The following is a 16,608-nucleotide window of genomic DNA, read 5'->3' on the forward strand; positions in this document are numbered from 1 at the left end:
CTCTGGTCATCTGGTTCAGTACCCTTTCTATTACTGCTGCCATACTATTTTCATTTTTATTGATAAGTCCAGTGGGTAAACAAATTTGCCTGGAGAGGTATATGTCCTTTTATTACTCTCAGTAACATAATCTGGAAGTCAGCTGCAGTACAGATTCTATACACCAAACAAGAAAGATTAATAAAGACACTTGAGAAAAAGAAAATGACCACTTGTTTTTATCTTTATTTCGATCTCAGTTTCTATTTTGCAGTTGATTTCTTCACCATTTTTATTTCTTTAATAAGCTCACTTGCCAATTCTATCTTTTGGACAAGTTGTTTCTGCCATCTCTGTTTTTTTTGTAAGTGCTCTCAAGTATTTATTACCATTTAGTGCAGAATTATTTGTCCCCATATTCTTTTGTTTGTGGATATAAGCATTTGGGTTATTTTACTGGTTTTCCTCTCAGTAAGGTTGTTTGGATTTATGTCAGCAGCATCTCTTTCCCAATTAAAGTAAGTCACCCCAAGGTTTCCAAGACCATAAGATCAAACTTATTGATGACTCCAATTCTTAAGAGCCAATCTTCTCTTATTGCGTGCTAAGCCTCAGCTCAGTAACAAGGTCTTATTACAAAGGGAAAGCATAACGTGTTCATTATAATGGATATTGCGGTGATAGGTTATTATTATCCACTGAGAACTGCAAGTGCAAAAGTTTGCTTGGAGTTCTGCCATCAGGGAAGCAACTGATTGAGGTGGGATGAAAATAACTAGTGTGTGGAAGACACAGTGAGTTGCCCCACAAGAAATTGAAAATACAAATGTGCCATAAGTGTTCATTAATAAAATCAACACTTAATGAATAAGGACAAAAATATAGGAAATCATCTTGAAGATGTAGAGTGATTTCCAGGATAGAATATTCTTAGTATTACTATATCTGAACAATGGTGAGTCAAAGCAAAGGGGATCACTTTACCACAAATGTGCAAGAAAAGGAGTGCTCAAGGCCAATAGTGCCTGGGAAGAAGGGGGAGTGTCTCAGTGAATGTGTGTCAAGTTTGATAGACAATGTCCTGAGATGGTCCCAAATCCCCTACTGGAATAGAATTCTCCCAGTGTCCTCCTCTCTAAAATGGAGATTAAGAGCATTAGCTTCACAATGTTGTTATAAGGTTTAAATGAGATTCTGTTTTAAAATGAGAATGAGCTGAGTAATAGGTGTAAGTTCACTCTCTAAGTCTGTATTTCCCATAAGTAGGTTGTAAACATCTGTTATGATTTTTGCCAGTATAATATACACCTGTCCTATTACTTACCTAATATTTATGTTGACAACAACTCAGGTTTTTTGTTTGTTTTTTTAAATTAAAATTTATTCAGGTGACAATGGTTAGTAAAATTACATAGGTTTTGAGTATACAATTCTGTAATACATCATCTATATATCACATTGTGTGTTCACCACCCATAGTCAGTTCTCCTTCCATCACCATATATTTGACGCCATTTACCTTCTTCTACCAACCTCTTCCCCTCTTACTCTCTGGTAACCACTAAACTATTGTCTGTGTATATGAGTTTTTTTACTAAAATTATTTAGATATAAATAAAACAACATCTCTACACAGGTATAAACCCCTTGTCACTTTTAAAATTAGAATGTTACTGTAAATTAATTATTGAATTAATTAAATATAAGATTATAAACATCATTATTTAAATTAATTAAATATAAGAGTCTTTACCTCCAATTCATATGGAGGCCATTTCTACTCTAATGGAGTTAAAAGATTCTAGAACCTTCCTTATTACCCAATGTGTGGTTCCTCGGCCAGATCAATATCGTCTAGCAGCTTGTTATAAACTAGCCCCACTCCTAGACATATTGAAACAATATATTAACAAGATCCTCAGGTCATTCATGAGCACTGTTCCAGAAAGTTCCTTTTCTGCCCCAAGGCGCTTCCCTTCTCCACATTAACCCCTCCAAATTTCACCCCAGTGCCAAAAAAGGTATATTCATTTTAAGAAAGGAAAACTGTATTAAAATTGTAATACTCAGTATATACCAATAACAAAATATGTATACAAGTCATGTTTGACTTCTGCAATTACAAGAGGTGCTCAAAGTGGTTACCATCAGCATCCATACACTTCTGATTACGGCAAACTACTGCTTGAGCAACATTGACCAAAGTGTCCACTTGTATACATTTTTTTGGCACTCCCCAGTATATATACATATGTGTGTGTGTATATGTGTATACACACATATGAGTATATATATATATATATATATATATATATATACACACACATACATACATATATATATATATATATATATATATATATCCCAAAAAATACACATTTAAGAAAGGGAAAAAACTGTATTAAAATTATACTATGGTAACCACTCTAAGCACCTCTTGTAATTGCAGAAGTCAAATGTGACTGTATTCTTTTGTTATTGGTATATATTGAGTATTATAGTTTTAATGCAGTTTTTCTCCTTTCTTAAATGTGTATATACATATAAATGTGTATATATATATATTTGTTTATATATATTTGTTTATATATATATTTGTATATATATACATACATATATATATATATATATATATATAATCTCCTTCAGTCTTTTGCTTTGTATGTGCTAAAATACTATATGTATAGTTCAATACAAGGGTGACTTAAATCCCAACCTGAGTCATACACTACCATAACCGTGGTAGTGTATGCCCTACAATTATCCTGCATAGCACAAGTGGTGTGCACATTACATTTGGGAAAACAGGCCGAAGTGCCTTGCTTCTGTGCTCCTGTTCACCAGGCCTTTAGTCATTTGGAGGTCATTGGGGTCACTCACACATAGTCAAGACCAGAAGTATTAAATATGTAAGTGCCAAGGAGCATTTATTATATTCCTTTTGGCAGGCTATTCCTGTGCGAGCAAAGAGCTTCTCAAGCTTTTTTTAGTTGATAAACTCTTAAGTTTACTCTTTTATTATGGTTCTTCATTCACCGGGCAACCTCAACTGGTAATTTGATGGGAAATAATATACCAGTAATGCCACCTGTGTGGCACTGATAGCCACGTTTATGTAGTAATCTCTGGGAACCTGGTTAAAAATCTATTAGAGACTTAAATATATTTTACGTTTGTTGCCAAATCAAATTTTTGAGCGCACAAGGCTTCAGGTCTTACTGTGGACCATGGTAAATAAACCAGGAAAATTCCATCCGGTAAAACCGGCTCTAGAGAGATTGGCAGCCAACTTCTCCTGGTGCCACCCAGACCACAAATGTACTTTTCTTACATATAAAAACACTAAATTGAGCTGATTCTGAAATACACCTACTGAAAATAATAAATAATTCTTAGCTCTGATTCTGCCATAAAACTCTTAACCTCCTTCATTTTTCAGTGTCTAAGCAACTCGAAGGAGCTTTGAGGCTTTAGCTCACTAAGGGGCAGTCAGACCATCTGAAAAAGGCATCCCAGCTCTTCCCAATTTAGTCCACTTAGAGCAATAGCTCTTCATCGATTCCTGATTCCTAAGCAAGCTTTCTCTTTTGGGTGATGAATTCTGGGTGCTTGCAGATCTGAGAAATCCATCTGGGCTGCACCTGTGATAAACAGACACTGAAGAATGTAAATTAGGGTAGAAAAAGACTTTGAAGTCATGAATCAGAGAATTTGAGAACCAGGAAGGACTCTAGAGATCAGCCAATTTGACCCTTTGGAAAATGGAGGTCTGGAAAGATGAAAATATTGGCCAAGGTCAGCCAGCAGGTAATTAAGTAACAGAGGTGGGATTACAATCAGACCTGACTACAGCTCTTTCACTGCGGTGTATTCTTTACCACAGAAGTGCTTTGGGCTGACTGCTCTTAAAGAAATAGCGATGGAGAAACAAAGCAAGAAATAGAAGAAGTGGATACAATTTCTGAACTTGGTTTTCCCTGAAAAAACCTTTAGAGATTTTTCCTGCTTTGATAGGTAATGTATTCCTCCAGCAATATTCTAGCTTCTCTTTTCCTTTCTCAGCTGCATATGGTTCGGCTGAAAGCTTTGGGACTTGTCTACTGTAACTGTGAAACGATTTCCTAATCACTATTCTGCATTCCTCTTCCATTTATAAAATAGCTCCACTGTGTATTGTCCACCTTGAGACTTACTGACCTCTTTATCATTCAGCCTTGCTTTCCACCTATCTTTTATTGTTTCTAGATGATTTCATTGTATCTTATGGCCTTATTGACAGTCATCTAGTCTATGCATCTCCCATCCTGTAGTGTCCCTGTCCCAGTTCCTGGTAGAGTGTGACTGGGGCCTTGGAAGAGAGGAAAGAACACAAATGAGAAACAACTCCTCTAGGTTTCACATCAAAATTGGGATTTTATGTGTTCTGTCATAATAAAGAGTTCATTTTTTCTGCTTATATTTTTACCGTTATCTAAAATCAGAAAGACTTTACAAGCCTTAGATGTATAGATTGTTAAAAACCAAAACCCAGTGTCTACTGGGCACAGACTATCTTAAATTTATTTCCATTTAAAGGATTAAAAAGGCAAAAAATAAAAAAATGAAATGCTCTGAAGGAATTTAAAATCTTCCTCTTTCTAGAAGATTTAATGCTCTGAGTTCTGTTTCTAAATGTTATAGTCTTCAGTGTAATTCAGGAAATCCTGGACCTATTATGTTTAGCTTTTCCAACCTCAAATGACTCCCATCAGGTCTCTGTGGCCCCTGAGGTAGATGAAGCCAACCCTCAGAATGGGTTCTATTCTATAAAACTCAGTTTATTCTTCATTAACCAAAAATAGGTGATTTAAGTTTTTCCAAAATGACAGAGACCTTTTGGGGCATGTGGGAGAGAGATACAATAACTGAGTTATCTCCCTTAAAGACCTATGAAAACACCAGTGGTTAGCATTGCCCAATAAATTAATGAGAGGGCCACATTGCAAATATTGGATGTGGCATCATTCTGGTCATGGGCCCTCAAGAGAGATCAAATGGCACTGGAAACAGTTTAGAGAATGGCAAGGGAAAATAAGGAGAAGAAAAGGCAAGAAAAGAGGGAAAACTGAAAATAAAGTCAAACAACAAAATAATCAATATTCCTGCCTAGAAAGATAAAGTTAGATGTACTTGAAGTCTAAAACATGGTGAATATAGCAGCACAAATCTTCATGTGATAAAATGCTATATGTCTGTTCAGTGTAAGGTTCTATATTGAGTGCTGTGGGGCAAACAGAAATAAGTGAGACATGGTTTATGTCATGGAGTGGTATGCATATTAGTGTTTTGAAGTATTTAAATAAAATGATGTATACTGGTAGAGCTAGCAGAACATGGTACGTGTCTAAGAGGTATGTAGATACAGTGTTAGTGTATTTCAGAGGAACAAAGGTAATTGGAAGGATCAGGGAAGTAATACTTGAAAAAAGTTGTATCTCAATGGTTGAGTACAATTGGGCATGCATATATTAAAAATAAGGGCGTATGATACGGAAGAAGGACACAGAACAAAGACATAACATCAGTGTGTTAGTTAAGGTAAGGTTTGATGGTATAACAGATAAATCCCAACATCTCAGTGGCTTAACAAAATAGAAGTTTAATTTTTGGTTTCATAAACTCCAAAATAGACATTCCTGTTCAGTAAGTGACTATCTGACAAGTAGTGATTGAATGACAAGGTTCTTTCTATCTTTTGGCCACCAACTTTAATTCGTCCAAGGTCACTACACTCACCTACATTAAGCTGGTTGAAGGAGAAAGAGAATGAAAAGAAAACACTTAGGAAAGTTTTGTGAGCCAAGCCTGGTAATGGCATATCACTTCTGCTTAAATTCCTTTAACTGGAACGTATTCATATGGCCACATTTAACTGCAAGAGATGCCAAAAAATGTAGTCTAGTGAGAATGAAGGAGAGAAAATGAATCTGATGAATGACTAAGTAGCCTGTGTCTTCCACAAGCAAGAAAGTCTATATGGAGAAGCAATTCAATTTAGTTGAAATAGAGGATGGGACATGAGGAATCATTTGAGATAAAACTAAAGAAGTGGGTTGAGAACATTTTAATTTTTGATTAATTAATTGAATCTTTTATTCATTCACTTATTTTTAAAATTATTTAGCACCTGCTATATGCCAGATACTATACTGGATGTTGAGAATTCAATACAGAATGTATCTAGTGGAGAAGATAGTTATGAGGATAAATATGGTAAGCACTATAACAGAAGTATGTGCAAAATGCCATAAAAACACAAAGGAGAGGCAGTAATATGGCTAGAGGAGTCTGGGACTGGAGTTGAATAATAATGAGAGTCTCTTTATGTGAGGAAGGTGGGCACTGGGGTTGTGAAGGGAACATTTCAGGAAGAGGAAACATACCGTTTCCCCAAGAATAAGACCTAGCCAGACTATCAGCTCTAATGCGTCTTTTGGAGCAAAACTTAATATAGGACCCGGTGTTATTTTACTATAAGACCAGGTCTTATCTAACATAATATATTAATTTATATTAATTTTTATATATTAATATAATATTTTTATATTAATTTTTGCTCCAAAAGACGCATTAGAGCTGATTGTCCAACTAGGTCTTATTTTCGGGGAAACACAGTAGACAACGCGTGGTATATGGAAGGGCATGGTGAGGTCACAATGTCATAGGAAATATGGAATTTTTCACAGCATACTAGTTTATTAGAAATTGGGCCAAGACCCAAGTCTCATAAACGTAAATTCAGGATATAAAGAAAAAAGAAAAAAAGAAAACAGGAAATGTTATATTTCACAGTAAATCATGTTTACAAAATTTTTTTTCTTAAGAGTTGGGACAGGCTGGTGATATGCAAATACCAGCAAGTTAAAGAGATAAATTCAAAGTTGAGAAATTCACAATGCAGGAAGATTTTAGGGGTACATCTCATCTCTGGTCCCTTGCAATTAATGATTTGCTTAGAATATATTGTTTAGAGTTGCTGTCAAAGACGTGGGCTTTGAAGTCAGATATGGGTTTGAATCCTAGATTCATCTTTTGTTAGCTGTGGGGCTTTGGGTAATTTTTCTGAGTCTTAGTTTTCCTTGTTTATAAAATTGGGGTCTTGATATAATATTATATACTTCAATGTACTAGTTAGACTTTGTTATCTATCATTGGCTTAAAAATCTATTAGCTCATGGTTCTGATAGTTGACAATTTGGGTTGCACTGGAAGCTTTTCTGCTGGCCTCACCTGAATTCATGCATGTGGCTATATTCAGCTGGAGGGTTGGCTGAAGTCTAATCGGTCTACAATGGTTACATGTTTGGTGATTTGTGCTGTCAGTTGGTGCTGATTGGTGGTCAAGGTCATGGGGATGAATTTACCACATGTACCTAGTGGGATAATTTGGGCTTACTCACATAATCATAATCTCAAGATTCTCAGGAGCATCAAAATAGGTCAAACCCCAATGTTTAAGTGCTTTGCAAGCTTCTGTTTCATGGTATTGTCCCATAGGCCAACCTAGAGTCAGTGTGAGAGTTGACTTCTCAAGGGCATGGATACAGGGAGAAGAAAACCAATTGGAACTGCAAGAACTACTACATCCAGTCATGGAGTTGCTGTGTAGATTAAATAATATAATGTATGTACTATGTTTATCAAAATTACTGACATAATAAAATTCAACAAATAGAAATGATGAAGAGGATGATGATTATGCACGGATCACTGCAAATGTGACATAGCTAATTGTCATTTACAGTTGAGGAAAATGTCTAACAGGATAGGAGAACTGGATCTTTATCTAGCTTTGCTGTTATGTGATTTGAGGTAGGGAATTGGGACCAGAGGGACTAGGGGTGGTTTAATCACAACAGTGGACAAATAGACATTCCTTTGTTAATTGCTACTGCACTATAATTCTTGCACTACCACTCCTGATTTCATATTACATACCATCCCACTCTACTGTCCCTCAATGTCCATCTCTTGCTTAGCTCACCACAACCACTCTTTTCTGCCCACCACTGCCACCACTGCACACCTGACTTATCATAGAACCGCTCACGCCATGTCAGATAGCCAGGGTACTTTCTCTTTCTGAATCTGTGACTATATTTATTGGAATGCTTATAGATACATGTAACTAAAATGGCTTAAATACTGAGGAATTATTACCTCATAACAACTCAGGAGGAAATAGTTCCTGAGCTGATTGATTCAGAGGCTCAATAAATGATGTCAGTGCTCAAAGATGGCTCCTCTGAGATGCTTTTTGGTGAGGGCACTATTATTGCAAGATGGCAGCTGTCATTTCCAAGCATCCTACTCTCACAAGACAACATCTAAAGGCAAGAGAGAAGGGGCATTTCCCACTCCCCATTTCTGACCCGTCACTCCCTTTTATTTATTTATCAGACAGGTAAGCTTCTTTCAGAACCTCCTTCCTTATTTCTTATTGACTAGAATGTGGTCACATGATCACCTCCAAACCTATCAGAGGCAAAGTGGAATAAGGTTACCATTATCATAGTTAGATTTAATTTATCATGGTTTGTCTCATAGAATTAGGAAGGGGCCCATATTCCCTGGATACATTGCTGCAGAATGCATTTTCAAGAGTAATTGTTTTTAAAAGTTTAATCATGAATCTCATAAAGGTGTTAAAGATTATATTTAGCTCATTAATTAAGGAGGGAACCAGAAAAGACATTGCAAAGAGAATCCAACCAGCAAACAAATATATAAAATCATCATGATTGATTAAATGAATTTAATTAATATAAAACTAGCTTCTTCCACCATAGAAGAGGAAAGTCAATTGAATCTCCATGGAACAGAATTTATTTGCATATCTATAGAGAAGAACCACGTATTTGTTTTACCACCAGTTTTCTACAAGTTAACTTCTATCTCTACAGGATTGTAAAATAGCTCAAAGATAAGGAAAGGAACATAACATCAAATCAGATACACTGGGAAAGTGAGCTCTAAACAATACACTGTTTTCAATTGAAAACATCAGATAGTCTTTTGGTCCATTTAAGTCTTTCAGTTTTTCCTTACAATATGAGCAAAATCAGATTTTCTTAGGAGGGAATAAAGGGGAAATGGCTATTGGATACACAACAAGCAGTGTCTGCCACAATCACATTGCTGTGAATTAAGAGAGAAATATAATAAACATATCCTAATTTGCAATGAGACTTTCCCACCTCTTTACAAGGATCACTTTGGAGGTGAATGGTAAGCCAAGGGATATTAGTTGAGGCAGAGATGTCCTGGTGATTTGCCCCAGTCTCTGTCTGAGCCTGCGGTCAGCTTGGGTAGGACAGCAACCTGGTATCTTCACTCCTGAGGAGTCACTAGAATTGCACCTTAGGAATTGTAGCCAGAGGCACTTCTGTCATGGAGGACCAGACCACGAATGAACCCCTTTTGGAAGTTGCAAATCGTAATTTTCTTAATGTACATGGCCATTCTCTGCTCGCATTCCACTGGCTTCCTTCATTCTTTCTGCGTTTGGTGGAAGCTGAATTCCAAGGGAATTAGACCCAGGATCACACACTACTCATTTCAGTCTGTTGACAGGCAATTTTTCTGTTGTGCCCTGCTGGGGACCTGATAGTGAGAGGGGCTGGTGTGAAAATGTGATATCTGGTATCCTTAGAGATTTTGTCCCCAATCTGTTGTTTATGGGCTGCTTGATTCCTCTGTCTTATACAGTTTGGGAAACTATGTTTTGTACCTTAATTAGTTTCAAAATTAATAAACCAAATGTTTTGTTTTGGTTTTCGTTTTTAATTCCAAACCACATAGTGTACTTGCCAGCACTCTTTGTGGTTCAGCAAGCACGTTACGGGAAAGAAATCTAGTCAGGCTTTTGCTAAATGCCACATTTCACACACATATACTGCTGGTTTTGTCTGAGTAAGGGCAACATCATACTGCCTGAAACCTTTGAATAAATTGCCTTAGTTGGCAAAAGGGACCTTAAGGTTGTGATTAAATTAAGGATCTTAAAATGGAAGATTACCTTGTATTATCCAGATGGGCTTAATGTAACCATAAAGGTCCATATAGGAGGGAAGCAGGAGGGTCAGGGTAAGAAAAGACCATATGATGACAAAATGATGGGGAGCCATGAGCCAAGGAATGGAGGCAGCCTCTAGGAGCTGGAAAAGGCAAAGAAATGAATTATCTCAACAGTCTCCAGAAGAAATTCAGTCTGGCTAACCCATTTTGGACTGTGACCTCCAGAACTATGAGAAAATAAATTTGTATTATTTTAAGCCACTAAGTGATAGTTATTACAATTTTTTTTTTTTTTTTTTTGGTAATTTGTTACAGCAGCCACAGGAAACTGGTACACAGCTGATGTAACCTGATGATCACACTACGCCCTTGGTAGTAAGATGCTAACACAAGGCCCCACATCTGCTGTCACTGTTTTCACAGACCTCTAGAGAGAAATGCCCTGTTGGTTTTGAGTCTCCCTAGATTTGCCTGCTGCTTTATTTATCAGTACATAAATACATGCCATTTCAGAAAGTGGATGCCATTCCCCAGCATATTCACAGCAATCAAAATAGCAAACAGACTGAAAATTGCCATAATAGCGCTTATTCTTGTCCTCGCTTTGACTTATAAAATGACACACTCACAAAATTTGTAAAAATTGCTGCTTCTCTTTGCCTCCTTCCTTCTTTCTAGATTTTTCTTTTCCCTTTCTGCTAAGAAATTAAGCCCCTTAGGAGAAGGTTTCCCTCCACTGACATATATTGTGAGCTTTGTTTTTCTTTCTTTTCAAGTGAGCATAGGTTTTTTTTTTTTGGTTTTTTTTCCCCCTTTTAATTATTTTTATGATGTGTATTGGGTTAGCAATGAAAGGAAACTTTGAAATGGCAAACACAAACATGAGGAATGGATTAATTTCCCCTCTGATTCAGGGGAAAACATGGTTGATCCCTATTTGAGTTTATCCAAATTATGTGGGAGAGAAAACAGGATTGTTTTAAACTTTAAAAAGAAGACAAGGAAGTTAATAACTTTTGGATACTTACTACATGTCCAACGCTTAATTCATGCTCTCTTATTTACTTCTCACAACCTGTAAATACTAGGTATTTTCCCGATTTTTTTTTTTTTTTTTTTGGATGAAGAAAAATAAAATAACTTGCATGAGGTCTCACAGCTTTGAAGGAGAAAAACCTGTGTTAACTGAGGCCTAGGTTACTGTAAACCCCATAAAGTGTGGGTATCTGTCCTGCGCTGTCTCTCAGGCAGAGTCTCTTTTCCTCATGGACCACAACCAACTAGCTTTCTGAGAACTTCCTGGTGCCTTGGAGTAGGTGAGGGCTCTAATCCCTCAGGTCGCTCTTCTGGTCATGCCATTTCCCTCCTAGTGGGAAGTTACCTGTCTGCCCTCAGTACTACCCTTCCACTTCAAAGTCTCCTCCTGTCCTCCAAGCCTCAGAGATGCCCTTGCTTATCTATACAAATCCTTGACTTCATTCTTCCCTCTCATGAACATGTCATGTTTGATAGAGATAGAATGTTTGGCAGAGAAGGCCTTTGTGACAGTACCACGGCAGACCTGTTCCAGCCACACCATGCTTCATCCCAAAACATGGTGGTCTCCCATCTCCTGATGAAATTGGATTATTCCCCTTGGCATCTCTTGCCATTAGTTTCAAATGTTGGTGCCCATTACAAGTATGTCTTTTAAAGATCACATTTTTATAATGTTACCTGATATTGGTGTGTAGAAAGAGGCAGAGTATAAATATGGGTAAGCAAGTGTAGGGGGAGAGGAACAGAGTCGTGGGATGAGGAAAGGGCAGAAAAGGAGGACATAGTAGGAAAAAGAAAAATTTCATGATTTTGTGTTAAGCAAAGCTAGACAAGTTAAGACTTAGCATACTTAGATATGTGGCAAATACTCAGTGTCTTGATAAGCAGGAGGTCTCATTTTTCCACTACACTTTGCTGGTGGGTACAGACCTCCTTGCTGCCCCAAACCAAAATGGACTCCTGCTGAAGACAGAAGAAAAAACATCTGGTAGACAATAGGTTGTCTCAACATATTGGCTTTTCCCCTTTTGTCTCCCTACCTCTGCCCTACTCTGGGCTCATCGAGCCTGAACCTATGGACCACGTCATCCAGGCTCCCTTGAACTTGTCTTCACATTGGGTTTAGCTAGTGAAAGGTGCTAGCAGGAGATTTTAGAAGGGGAAGACAGAGAAGTTGGGACCTTTCTTCCCTGCTTGCTTCCTGTTCCATGATATGGTTGTGGTGATGTCTATACCCTTCCCTTACTATAGACACTGACCCCTCCTCCAAAGGTCGATCTCTCCCTGGACTTCAGTACTGCTGTCTCCTTCCCTTGCCCATGCATATTACAAGCAGGAATGATTTCCTACTGTTGCTAACCTCTGGGTGCCTCAACTGCCCTCATTGGTCACCTTAACCTGCCCACTCTTAGTGCAAAAAGTTCCTTCATTAAGTCTCTTCAACTCAGCCATCTGTGTATAATTCTGTTTCCTGCTTACATTCCAAGTGAAGCACAATTCCCTTTTCCAGAATCTTCTAAATGAGAGCTTCCCTGCAACCATGATTATTTTGTTTTTCAGTTTTGTCCAAGTATCAGACAGAGCTAGCCATGTTTTTAAATCTTAAGTTAATTTGTTTTCCTTTGTAAATGGGGGAATAACCTCACCTGTTCCACAGGAAAAAATAAAGTACTAACTCTTTAAAAATGGTATGGGTTTTGTTCCCCTGGATGATCAAATCAGTGCCTCCCTGGAAATAATCTTCACTGTCAACATAGGACCCTAGTATATATAGTTCTCTTACCTTAGTGTGAATCTCTCTGACAGGGGTTTTTGATGCCATATAACATCAGGGTCACAGTGAGGTTCCAGTGTGCCTGTTTCTAGGCCCTACAATGTCACTGTTATGGTTGTACAATACATATGTCCCTAAATGTCCCAGACATTTTTAGAAAATTTATCATAGCTATCTGCAATAAAATGTTATAAAGAGTTGGAGTCTTACCTCAACCAGGCAAAAGCCTTATTAAAACGATCTTCAGCTGGCCCTGAAGGTCAGTATTTATGGCACTTTATTATTTATAAATAATGTGAGAATTATTATAGCAATAAAAGTTGGCGTTCCAAAGAATGGGCATATTAGGGATGGCTAAATTATGGTGACATTGAGATCATAGGTCACAGCCGAGGCTTCCTTTCAAACCAGTGGAAAATTACCACCAACTTGACTGCAAAGCTGTAGGAAATTCTTGAAGACATAAAGAACAGTGGGGAATTCCTAAATACGGGAGGAATAAGGAGGACTGTGGTGATCCAAGGGTCTGGGAGAACCTGATTCACAGACTTGAGGAATTTAGCAGTCTTCCTCAGTCTCAAGACCGGCAACATTTCTGCCTAACTCTTTCCTCTCTGATTCTGAGTGAAGTCCTGCTCTAGTCAGAATCCAGAATCTCAAATAGAAATAGACAGTTGAGCAAAGTTCTGGAAGAGGATAAGGCTGAATACTGCATGTTCAAAATACTGCATCATTCCCAAAAGAGAAAATACCAGGTTAATTGTAAATTACAGATTGGATCCTAACCCACAAACCCCTCCTCTCCTCCCATAAAAGATCAGGCAGCTGCATGGTGCCCTGTTTATACCACTGCAGGGCCACGCGCAGACAATTGACCGGTTTGAAGGACAGCTATAAGAAAGTCTCTTTCTTCTTGAAGGAACGTTTTGGAACTACAGACTTGTTGGAACACTCCCAGGAACTATCCCTGGGAAGATGGGGTCCACTTGATTGCAGGAGAACACCATCTTATCACAAAATCTATGAATTAAAAAAACAAACAAACACTCATTTGGAAAGACTCTATTTTATATGTCCCTACCTCACCTCTTCTTTGATTTAAATGCCTCAAACCCGAAGATCAGTTTTCATTGAAAAGCTAAGTTAACAGGTGTTTATTGCTCTAGGAATCAAGCCAGTTTTAAAAGTTCAACTCTACTTCTGATTCTGAAACTTCTGAGATAGGAAAGAGCCCAGAAAATGATTTTTAAAACTAGTTTCATAATCATACTGTTTTTGGCTATGGCCAAGAAATTGATTTAGTTAATGACAACAACAACAAAAAAATCATTCTTGTGGCATCTGTAACCTGAGTACCATTAGGAGCGTCTCACTCTGCTGGAAGGTCTCTTTGCCCAAAAAGCATCAGAGGTGCAAGTGAACTTATGAGCAATTGGAGGAAGTAAAATAAACCTTCAATCCTTTGATGGACCACCATCTCTGTATTTTGTTTTCCCTGTGTTTTGGCACTCTAAATGTTTATTTTCTTTTTTTGGGGTTTGTTTCACACAGTGTAAAATTTCTGTAAATATTTTTTCTTTCTTTAAGGAAAATTTATTCTTCTACAGGTCTGTTAAAGTTCTTAAGCAACCTTCAAACTACTAATTATGTGGAGATTATACTGGGAAGGAGGTAGATTCAATTCAAGGATGATTACCATGTAATCTAGAGAGCATAAATAATAATGCCCTCAGTGCAGAAAGAGTTTGCAAAATGCACAACCATTTCTTGGCTATGTGTGCCTGGGGAAAGAATAAGAAACCAAATGTTAGTGATTTATGATTCTTTCATTTCTGTCAGGAGTTGTCTTATATATATTTCTAATGTTTTCCTTATGGGAATAGAAAATAATCTGCAGAATTACACGTTTCTTTTTCCTTTGACTTTCTGCATTCTTAGGGTCAGGGTCAGGCTAAGCTCTGGTTTCTCAGATTCAGGATTTAAGTGTTGTTTGAAAAGTCACTGCGCACCCTTCTGTGGTTTCAAATCCATTCACTCTTAAATTCATTATGGATTGATAGGTACTTAGGAAAGGTATTTTAAAACTAGCATTTCATTGAGACTTTTCCCATAATGGAACATGAAGAATTCCAAGGTATCGCAAAGAGAGTGTTAGCATATCTTTCAAGTACAGACCAAATTTTTTATGGATTTGCCAGTATTAAGAAATCTAAATACGAGTTTATCCTATCTTGCTCAACTAGGGAGGTTATAATGCATACTGTAGTATCATTCTTCACTGTGGTGATATTTAATTGCTCTTGAATATATGGATCATTTCTCCGATAGTTTCATATATTTATTAACCATATGGGCTATATCTTTCAAACTTTTTTTTTTCTCCATCACAATGCTGTACACATGTTCTTATGTACACAAAACTGGCACAAACCTCTAAAGCCAAATTACAGTTCCTCTTTGTAATAACTCGGGAAATGCATCATCAGTCAGAACAGGCTAGGATATGCTGCAGCAACAAATGACCTGAAAATGTTGGCAGCTTACGACGCCCTGATCTTCACCCTGACATTCATCCTTGGATTCAAGTAAATAGAGCAGTCCCTATATGAAACACTGCTTATATCACGGCAGAGAAATTGAGAGATGTTGAACCATGTCCTGGCTCTTAAAGCCTCTGCTTCAAGGGAATATGTTTCACTTCTATCCACTTTTCATTGGTCAGAGGAAGGCTTATAGGCACTCACTGAAGGGAGAGAAAATGAAATACTGGTCAAAGCATAATATAACCTTCCGCAGGAGACATAGGGGTTGGAAAAAAGACAATGTTGAGCCTGTACATATCCTTGCAGCCCTAAGCCAGGCTCTTAGCAGCCATTATTCACCACTTCCCTGTCTCTCCTAACCTTGGGTATGATTAAATTAATTGGTTGAGGAAAGCTGGTATGTATTTCATGCGATTAATGCCTTGGAAAACAATTGCAGTAGATTGCATTAATTCGTTTCATTTTACATACTTGAAATTAGAGGCTTATGAAGTCTACATGCAAATTTATGCTAAGAGGGATGCAAATTCATCTTGTGAGCCATGAGTCTTGGCACTCCCCCTCCCACTGGAAAAATAACTGCACCATTGAATATGCATGTGCTGCGTATGGCGCTGCTCTTTTCATACAGCAGCTCTGAGCCAGCAGCCACATAAATCCCAGTGACACTGAGCAACAAACAAAAGTTTAAAGTCATTTAGGAACAAAAACTGCCCTGCAAAGTCTTAATAGTTTCAGGGTCAACATCTTCAAGCAAGGTTTGAGTTAACAAATCCACTGTCCCCTGGACTCCAACCTCTGTATGAATGGGACAAAGGCATACTGTTGCACAAAAGAGATGCTGGCAGACCCCACCCTGGAATTTCATTCTCTTGAGTACGTGCTTCGGGTGATCGCTTGGCGGCTGGATCAAATAAATCTTCATTGCCATGAACCAGCGCCCATGTGTGCTGACATATTTCTCCCTCATTTGTACCCATCAGTGGGGGATTCTGGTTCCAAGATTCCGATGAGGAATGCTTATTAAGATGGTCTCAAAGAGAAGAACACATTTTGCACCCGAGTGCTTGCAAGTCAGGCAAAGGGAAAAATTAACCACTTGTAGGAATGCCAATTAGAAACGATATCTCGATTGGCCTGCAGGTGGTACTCCGTGATTCGCTGAACTCGTTCTACTCTCATGAGACGGCAGTTTTGCTTTGATACTAACTACATGTA

The 16,608-nt window shown here is 37.8% G+C and overlaps 1 long non-coding RNA gene across 1 annotated transcript in view; it reads left to right on the plus strand.

The window, feature by feature from the left end:
- Window positions 1-16,608, plus strand: part of LOC141571336 (uncharacterized) — a 518,221-nt gene that overhangs the window by 130,011 nt on the left and 371,602 nt on the right. The gene's annotated exons all lie outside the window — the stretch shown is intronic.

The sequence above is a fragment of the Rhinolophus sinicus genome, chromosome 16, assembly GCF_057876585.1.
Source record: "Rhinolophus sinicus isolate RSI-liver-muscle chromosome 16, RSI-T2T, whole genome shotgun sequence".
NCBI lineage: Eukaryota > Metazoa > Chordata > Mammalia > Chiroptera > Rhinolophidae > Rhinolophus > Rhinolophus sinicus.